Source organism: Pteropus alecto, unplaced genomic scaffold, assembly GCF_000325575.1.
Source record: "Pteropus alecto unplaced genomic scaffold, ASM32557v1 scaffold69, whole genome shotgun sequence".
Lineage (NCBI taxonomy): Eukaryota > Metazoa > Chordata > Mammalia > Chiroptera > Pteropodidae > Pteropus > Pteropus alecto.
Genome location: NW_006494610.1, coordinates 5712 through 15790, shown reverse-complemented (window position 1 = coordinate 15790; position 10079 = coordinate 5712). Strand labels below are relative to the sequence as shown.

Genomic DNA, 10079 nt, shown 5'->3' with positions numbered 1-10079 from the left:
TTTTGGTCTATATGGCGGAGGGGGGGTGGGGCGGGGGAAATCCTTAACACTCATCAATCCGGGCTGGATGTAATGGCATCTCCAACAATAACTTTTCTCTCTTTCTCACCTTTGATTCTTTACCTTGTTACACATTCAGGTGGAATTTCTGGAAATGTACACCTTCCAATCGCAGAGTGTCTTTCCTAACGCTGCTATTAGATTTGGTTCTTTTTTTAACAAAGTGTACCCTTTCACTGTCGTATGTCAGACATGAGTCCTATCCAAGTCTATTGACCCCTCCAAGAAGCCATCTCAGTCCTGTATTTCAATGTCAAAGCAATACTCCTCAGTAGCCATACTCTGTGGACACGTAGTGGATAGGTGAATATTGTGTTTGATCCCCCTCACCTTCTGATTTCTCCTCAGTATTGCAAGGGCTTTCCTCCTCCATTGTTCTCCTGAGACAAACTGGGCTTTCTACAGTATACAATTTTATCCTGTTTTTTCCTTCTCTCCAAATTCCCATCTCAGTTTTTAAAAGTTCAATTTCCAACTTCTCTATCAGATCTTTGAGTCCTCTGTCAAATAAGAGTGACTTCAAATAAAAGCCAGTAGTTTGGAGAAAGAGATAAGTAGTAACATGAATATACATTCCATGATGCCATATGGTGTAAGAAAGTGAATCTGTAACTTCAGATTTCTGTGTTTAGCAAATTGCTTAACATGCAGAGTACAATAACTGTAGAAACCAAGTATAAATCAACCATATTGACTAGAGGGCCTAACTCAAAAATAAATTATATACACATGTGTATATGTGGGTGTAACTTGGATTACATGAAAAGATTTTCAACATAGAAATTGTGAAAAGAAAAAATACCCTTCAACCACATGAAATAAAATCCTCATGCAGTAATAAAATATTTCAAACAAATATTCAGGCTCTGAAATATAGAAAATAAAAGAAAACAAAAAATTCCATTAAATCTGAAGCTACATTCATACTCAGCCACACCCACGCTTCAGTTAGATTTTGGAAAACTCTCTAGCTTATTTCTTCTAACTTTTTTGGGCTTCTATGTCTTTTCTTAATGTTCAGAAGCTTTTTAAAAAATATCGTTTCCTTCACTAAGCACTGAATGTGTAGTGGGTCATTTTGTATTTTAATATCAGTCACACTAAACATCCACTGAAGAATCTGAGCCAGTCATTTGATCCCCAAGTCTCAGTTCTACATAAACACAAAATCTTATTTTATATCCAATAAGAATTAAAAAATTAAATAAATTAAGTTAAGTTAATAAAATAGAGCATACGGTTTTATCAATAAGTGTTTTAAAATATGATTTTCAGTGTAGCATGTTCAGACAGGTATCCTTATACAGAGACGATTGATGGTTGGTTAATTTAGTGACTTTCACGTTATAGATGCTCAATAAATAGTTGCAGAATTGAGTTACCTCTTCCACTTTATTCCTCAATGCCTAAAATTTCTTTAACAAGACATAGTGCTTAACTAGAGACAAGGCTAAAAATCTGAGTACTTCTTGAGATGTGAAATATTGACTGAAATCATATCACAATTAAATGACCTTTTGCTAAACTAGATATTGTTAGGCAAGAGAAATTCCTGAGTTTGGGATTGGATTGGTTCAATATAGGATGGGACTGCCTCGTTCTTGCTATATGAATGACCTTTTCCAAGATCGACTCTGTTTTGTAGGTACATATTTGAATTATGATTTGTTTTCAAAAAGTAGTTCTCAACTTTTGTACATCTAAAGCACCATAAAATTTTTTTAAAGTAAGTAAACTAGGAAAAAAATATGTCTTACGCTACACATGTGAAACACAAAGAGTTTATACCAATAGGAAAAAGCAAATCCCCTAATTAAAAAATAAGACACAATGAGGCAAAGATAAGAAAATATTCAATATTGGTAAGGACTCAAGGACTGCAAATTCTGGTCAAAATATGAAATGAGTATATTCTTTCCTAAGGATAGTCAATAATATGTATGAAATGCCTTATGAATACTCATTTTCAACCCAGTAATCCCACATCTAGGACTCCTAAGGAAGTATTCAAATGTGCATAAAGATTTATATTCAAGGAAGGTCATTTCAAGATTATTTATAAATCATGATTGAAAAGCTAAAATTTCCAAAAATGGAAAAGCAATAACTTTTCCAAAAAATAGAAAAGTAATAATTATGAGATGAAATTTTCTGTAGTCATTGAACATCATTTCACAAAAGAATATTAATAAAATGTTCCTGCTATATTGCTAATTTTAAAAAGCATGTTGCAAATTGTATGTACAATATATTTCCATTAGTATATAAAAAGAATCCAAAAGTATATAGACACTGTTGTGGTTACATCTGATTGATAGAATTACAGGTGATTTTATTATCTTCTTTATGCTCTTTTATAGTTTATTTTCAGAATTTCTATAGTAAATGTGCTACTTTTGTAATAAAAAAAAATAGGAAAAAATTTTTCAGGAAAAAAATTTTTCACCAAAAGCAAAAATGACCTCAACCCTGTAGGTCTTTTGGGCAGTCTGCTCTAAGAGTTAGTTGGTTCCAAACCCAATACTATTTCTGCTGTTTATTAGTTGTAAGTCTTGCAATTGAAGGCCTACCTTTTAATTTGCCAGGGACACTATTAGAGCCAAATGGCTCACTCTTTAGAGGAATGATTCTCAACCTGGCTACCCATCAAAGTTGCCTGTGGTGTTTTAAAAATACACATGCTCAGGCTTCACAATCCAGAGATTCTTTTACTCTTTTTCTGCAGATTTTGAATAGAGCTTGAGAATCCAGTGTGTGTGCGTGTGTGTGTGTGTGTGTGTGTGAGAGAGAGAGAGAGAGAGAGAGAGAGAGAGATTTTTCTAAAATTCGTTGTCATTTGTAATTTTCTTAAAATTCTAAGGTACCACATGACTTAGGTCTTGATTTTTAATAATCCTATTATGTATGACTTATCTTATTCTATTTGTATAACTTTAGTTAGCCCAACTAGATTGTAACTCCAGCTGCAATAGACTTTTTTTTTATGCAAACAACATATTTTATTATCTTAAATTTAGTAGATAACTTTTTCCTGTAGGTATTTATCACCAGAAAATAAGACTACAGACAAACTGATTATCCTAAAATAGTTATTTTTGAAAGTTTTTCTTATGCTTTATAAATAACTATACCATGCAACACATTTCTTCATTTAGCTACCTTGTCATACAATGTATTTGGGAGGATAAATAAAGAATAAGCATTGCTCATTAGGAGGCATTCATTTTACATATATACTTCACAGAGAGTTTATGGTAGTTTAGCCAAAAAGAGCATATGATTATAACTGCCTTAGAAATTTCTGAGAAAAAACTAGTTTGATGATGCTACATAAGGGAAACATTAGGACCTTGATTTTACCCTGAAAAGGATTTAAAGCTCTTTTCTTCAGAAAAGCTCAGGCTTGCTAAAGACTCTTTACTCAAGAGAGGAGGTAAGATGGTATTCTATCTAGGCATGTTCTCCTAATGCTAATAGGCTTCTTAGCTTCAACAGAAGGATATTAATCCTATCCTTAGAATTGATGGCTAAGACACAAGCCTTCATTGGCAATCAACTATATAGACCAGAAGTACTCCAAGGAGTCATCATAAAATATCTCAAATTCACTGCAACGCAACATTTTTTTCAAAAATTCAGTTAGAAGACATTTGGATAAGATTGCTTAAATGTCACATCTGGGCATTTAAAAATAGGTCCTTGGATCAAGTCCAGCATGTAGAGACATGGACCGTCTCAGAAGTTTTTGCATTAAATCATGCTTTAGAGGAACGCCAGTTGCTTTTAGTGAGAAGCTCCATAAGGAACAACCTTAGAAATGTGTCATTGTATTTATTCTATAGACAATGCTTATCGAATCATCAAAAGATATTCCTCTCAAAGTATTTCTAATTGCTTTAATAGTATAGTTTGTTTATAAAGACAACATATGCTCACTGAGTAAAATTCACACAATAGAATATAAATTATAAAAAAAAAGCAAGCCTAATCAAGCCCCCAAAATTATTAGCACTACCACTACAACTACTAAAATTTGGAAAATCTAAGAGTTATAAATATATATATGTATATACCTATATGTATTAAGATATGTAGGTATACATGTATATCTAATATATATATAGGTACATAGGTAGATACATATACACATATAAATGGGATCTTACACATTTCTAACCAGATTTTTTTCATTTTAAATATCTTAATGAATATCACAAAAGCTTTTCGATGACCTTATACTCTTTCATTGTATGGATGTGTCAAAATTTGTTGAGTAAATATCCTATCGATGCATTTACTAGTTAGTTCGAACTTTTTGCATTAATATAAATGGCATTAGGTAGAATATCCTTGCATGTCTTTGTGCAATTATCTGATTATCTCCTTAGGATGGATTTCTAAAAGTGATATTTCTGAAATTGTACTTTCTGATTCTAGAAAAAGGAAAGAGTATTGACAGGGAAGATGAAATATGCCATGAGGATGGAATCCTCTTTAGGGTAGAGTCAAGGTCCTATTGTTTCACATCATCAAAATAGTTTTGACTTAGAAGATTCTAAGGCAGTTATAAAGAATATGAACCTATTGATACATATGACTAAACTGATTTATAAAAATATTATCCCAATTTACCGTCTCCTATCAAGTCCTAAAGTGACCATTCCTTCTGCCTATTCCCATCATTTTGTCAAGTTTTTGTCACTTTTTTCATACTAATAAATGAACAAATTTTCAAATGTATAATGGCTATTCATATTTCTTCCTTTATTAATTGCTCTTTCATGTCCTTAGTCCGTTTTTCTACAGAAATGTTTATCCTTCTTTTAATGATTTATATATAGTAGAGATTGTAACACTGCCGCACAAGTTGCAAGGCTTTTTGTTATTGTTGTTGGTTATCAATTTCTGAATTTAATAGTTTGTCATTTGATGATTGGGAAAGAAAATGGGAAACACAATATGCATTCACACAGTAAATTACAATTTCTCTCTAATCCATCAAGACCCAACTTGAATCCCACATCTTTCCTTAAAGCCTTACTTCCTTCCCCATCCTAACATGATCTCTCCCTCTGCATAACTTCCAAGTGAATATCTATAGAATTTATTTGGCAATTTATTCACTAGTGCCTAGTGACACACCTAAGTATTGTCAATCACACTCAAGTTTTATTTGTCCAAGCCAGCAACCGATTCCTTAACATGAGTTAAATATTCACTCCATGCCCTTGAGGCATGTGCTCAATAAATAATAAAGGCTTATTTAAAGCAATGAAGGAGATAAAGGAGGTGGTAGAGGTCATCTTGAATTTCCCAGGCTTCAGGGCGGGTGGTTGGTTGAAGGATACAGCCAGATATGAAGCTCTATTGCACTTCTTGCCTCAATATTCTGACCCAAGGTAAAGCTTGCATTCATATCGACTCCCTGATAACTTATCAATTTTCTTCATCAAAAGGGCATCCATATACATATAGCCCCTGAGTTACAATAGTTCAACTTAAAATTTTAAACTTTACAGTGAAGCAAAAATGACAATCATTCAAGTAGAAACCATACTTTAAATTGTCAATAGTTAGAAGTAGGGGTAGCTGCTAGGGATCTGTGGTAGCATACTCTCCTGTGATGCTGGGCAGCAGCAGTGAGCCGCAGCTACCAGTTAGCCATGAAATCACAAGGGTGAAAAACAAACACTCTACAATGTACTGTGTATCTTTTTTGGATATTGTGTTTTGTGTTTTTACATCTAATCATATCTACAAAACACCCATCCGTGTCTCCTGCTTCTGGTGAGAAGAAGAGAATTACTCTTGGGATGAAACTCAAGATAATTGCCCAACTGTAGGCTAGTGTAAGTATTCTGAGTATGTTTCAGGTTAGGCTAAGCTATGATGTTCGGTAGGTTAGGTGTATTGAATGCATTTTCAATTTACGATATTTTCAATTTTTAATGGGTTCATTGGGATGTAACCCTAGTGTAAGTCAAAGAGCATCTTTATCTCAGTTTACCCAAAATAGTCCCAGTTTATCCTTGCTCTACTTGTGCAATTCTTACGAGTCCCTCTTTTTCACTCTCCAAAGTTTTGGATAATAAATTATATGCTTAGTCTATTTATTGCTGGCTCTGCTTTCTAATTATTTCTTAAGCTAAAAATTGACCACAAAAAATAAAAGACTTGGTAGATGAAGATCAAATTTTCCAAGTAGGATGCAAATTTTGGCCCTCTCTTCTTGGCTTAATTAATTCAATTTACATGAGAGTCTAACTTCTAGGATTAAAGGAAACATTCAATGTGCAGATAAAAACATTTACTATTTATGAGGATTTTAAAGGGCTATAAAGCATTTTTTTAAGTTGTCTTCATGTTTTCTTCAACTAAATTGAAAACTTTTTGGAGTACCATTATTCTTACTTTTTGTACCCCTTCATTGTAGCATTTAAAACAGTTCTCTATATTCAGTGGTCATGCGATAAATTCTGCTGTGAAAACACTGGGGGACTGGAGGTTTTAATTTGCTTTTGATTAAGGGTGTTCTTCCTCTTGACTTCTATCCTGTCATCACAGACATGCGAAGGGATAATATTGATTAGAGTGCTGAATGGGAAGTGGTATCACGAAAACCCAGTTGAATTATAAGATTCACTTTTATGTCTTTGGCTCAATTATCCATGGATACAGCTCATCTGAATTAGATGTGTCTGAAAATTCAATTACCCCAAATGGAAACATCTGGATCCTTTTTTCTTCCTTTAATCCTTTGTCCTGGTGACTTTGCCAGACAGTCTATATCCCTTGTTGGTTTGGCAGGAAACATTTAAGGGCATAGTTAGAAGTGGGGGTAGCTGCTGAAAATGTTTCCTTGTCTGATTTTTTAGTCTATGTGGTCACTTTCCTCTTCTAACTATTAGATTCACAGATCTTTATTAAAGTGAAAACCTTAGAAGAAAAGTTAATGTAACTCCCTCTTTTATAGTAGGATGAATTTGGAGTGAGGAAAAAATGAAACGAGCTACCCAGAGGTACTCATGTAATGATGGCAGAGCCGTACTCAAACTTAATTTTTTTTTTTTTTTTTTTATAATTCCCAAGCTGGAGCAGTTTTTATTATACCAGATTCCAGATACTGTCTTAAATTTAGCTATGACCTCACTTCAGTCTGTGACACTGGATTGGGCTGATTTTAACTATAGAAAATAACTGTTCAATTAAAATAAATTTAAATGTTATAAAACACTAGAAAGATTTTTCACAAAAAAAATTCCTTGACATCTTTAGTAGATGCTGAGGGATAAAATTAACTTCTTTTTTGGATGGAAAATTTCGGTCAAATTCAGACATGTTTGGATGTGTTCATATACTAGAATCAGAGAAAATAGGATCTAACAGGGGAGCTTGCAGCCCAAATCATGAACCATTATGTACATCTCATCCCTGCCCCAGAATCCCTTTCATATAAAAAGAAAAATTTTAGAAACAAATAAGGAAAAGGTAAACATATATTTGACCTATGATTTTAATTTTAACTTAGGAAAAGCAGAGAATGAGATCTTATTATATATGTAGGGGAAAGAGGCAGCCCATTTAGATAAGCTGAATATCTAGTTTTCTACACTGAACAAAACAGTTTTTGATTTGGGGGGCAAGCTGTAAGCTCATGCAGTGAAGAGGCTACAAAATACTATTGACCAAAAGAAGCAATTTTTATATAAACTATCATATATCTGAGAATACTAAAAAAATATTTAAAAGTCTATTTAATCCTATTTTGGAATAAATTCTTATCTTTCCTTCCCCCCAAAAATGTTAAAAGTGACATTTTACAAATTAAAAAATACATTTGGTTAACGTATAATATTTTTTAAATCTTTACTGAATCAGCAACTCTTAGGTGTGAGTTGATTGTTCTCTTATCTCTACTTGCCTTAAGGTTCAGATATGATGCTGGGGTTGTAGAGAAGGATCATATGACATAAAGAAAATAAAATATAGAGTGAATAATGGCATGAAACAAAAGCCTCCTCCATGCAGTCAGAGGGTGAGAGCAAGAAGAGCGATGTGGGGTGGGAGGGGGAAGTAGAGGTAGTAAATCAGGAGAGGCAAGAGAAAGTAGGATGCATGAGTCCTGGTGTCCCTTCTGTCCCTTCCCCAGTGTTTGACATGGAGGCTGGTGGAGAAGAGATACTAGATAAGGTGGGGGCGAGGAGGAGTCTGAAAGCAGTGGTGCACCTGCCCTGTTTCCAGAGTGGTGCCCTAGAAAGGTGTTCTATGCCAACATGGGGCAGGCCTAGCAGTGTCTTTAAATGGAGTAAAGGGGTCTTGCCAAAAGAAAGAGACAACTTCCTATCTCTCAGGTGGATGATCCAGAGAATTCAACGTGCTTCCAATACAGGACAAATGGTAAATGGATTATGAGTTGATATCCAGAAAGCCTGCCATAGGGCCCACAATGATAACAGGTAAGAGCACCCTGGCATGGAGTTTGCAGAGTCAGCTGCCCAGGTACTAGATGGAGGATATAGAAAATGCTCAGCCAGAACCTAGTCAGCAAAATCCTTCTCACAAAGAACCTAGGTGAGGCCAAGGCAGTAGAGAGGGTCTGCTTGGTCTTGCCCAAACTGGGATATAGAAGAAAAGAATATTATATGTTCATAAGCCACAGATTTCATGGTGAACACCTGAAAGACACTCACAATTTTCACATCTGAGAGCAGAGTGAGTTTAATTTTGTAACCACTAACATATAGTTATTCTGTATTTGGTAGCATAAAGTTTACGGTCTTAGAAAAATGAAAATAGGCTAAAAGTGTCTATGGCCATATTACACTGAACAAGCTCAATTTTGTCTGATCTTGGAAGCTAAGCAGGGTCGGGCCTGGTTAGTACTTGGATGGGAGACCACCTAGGAAGATTGGGTGCTGTAGGCGTAAAAAAATTTTTAAAAAATAAAAAATAAGTGATTGTAAGATGACAAGACCTTTGAAATCTGCGAGGTCAACCAAGGGTTGCCTCACCTAAAAAAAATAAAAATAAAATTAGGCTAAAAGTCCTAGCTGCTGCAAAATTGCAAGGCCACCATCTACTGGTAATTTGCTCTAATTTCAGGCACATGGTTCTTGAACTCCACTGACAATTTAAGAAGGAAGCATCAAATGCAATTCATATGGTGTGACGAAGAACATTCCAACTTCTAAATATTACTCCGAATTCCTGGTGGTGTTCAGTTGTGAATTAAAAGTTTCTAAAAAAAAAAGTATATGGAAATCTAAAACAAAGATTTTTATTTCCAAATTATTTTCAGTGTTATATAAATTTTTTCATCTTGAAGATAATTTAGGTCCATGGTTAAGGAAACACAATATATATAGGAACTGGGAAGGTTATAAAAACATTTGAGAGGAAAAACTCTAAGGACTGATTACTATCCAAGAATTTTAATGAAAGACAATAACTAAAGAAATCATGTAGTCCAACCCGGTACTGTGCAACAGAAATATAATACAAGCCATATATGTAACTTAAAATTTTCTAGTGGCCACACTTAATCCATTTTCTGTTTGCCCTGAGAATCCTCACTGGTGGTGCTTGTGGCTGCAGCGTTTACTCCGAGATAACTTGCAGATTATAATTCTAAACTTACTCCCAAAGTTTGCCATGAAATATTTTGCTTTTATTATCATTTTTGCATATCTCTAGTGTATCAATAGTCTTTGGAAACAAAGGACATCATTTTATTTACAACATTTTGTTTTTAGTTGTGGTATTTCCATTTACAAAACATAGTAATTCTCGATGCTGAAAATGTTAAATACTAGAAAACGCAGGGAGACATTGTTGGAGTGAGGATCGAAGCAAGATACACGCTGTACAGAAGTGCCGGTGGTATCCATTGTTCCCTATTGAGCCCTTTCCCTGTTTTTTAACTTTATGTAAATGAACTCGTGCAGTATGTATGACGTTGTGTCTGGCTTCTTTCACTTAACATTATATTTGTAAGATGCAAAAAAAAAAAGAAAAAGAAA

At 34.2% G+C, this 10079-nt stretch overlaps 1 pseudogene; it reads left to right on the top strand.

Moving 5' to 3' along the window:
• The first annotated feature begins 8865 nt into the window (after positions 1 to 8865).
• On the top strand, positions 8866 to 8984 carry LOC112474021 (annotated as a pseudogene).
• Positions 8985 to 10079: the final 1095 nt, after the last annotated feature.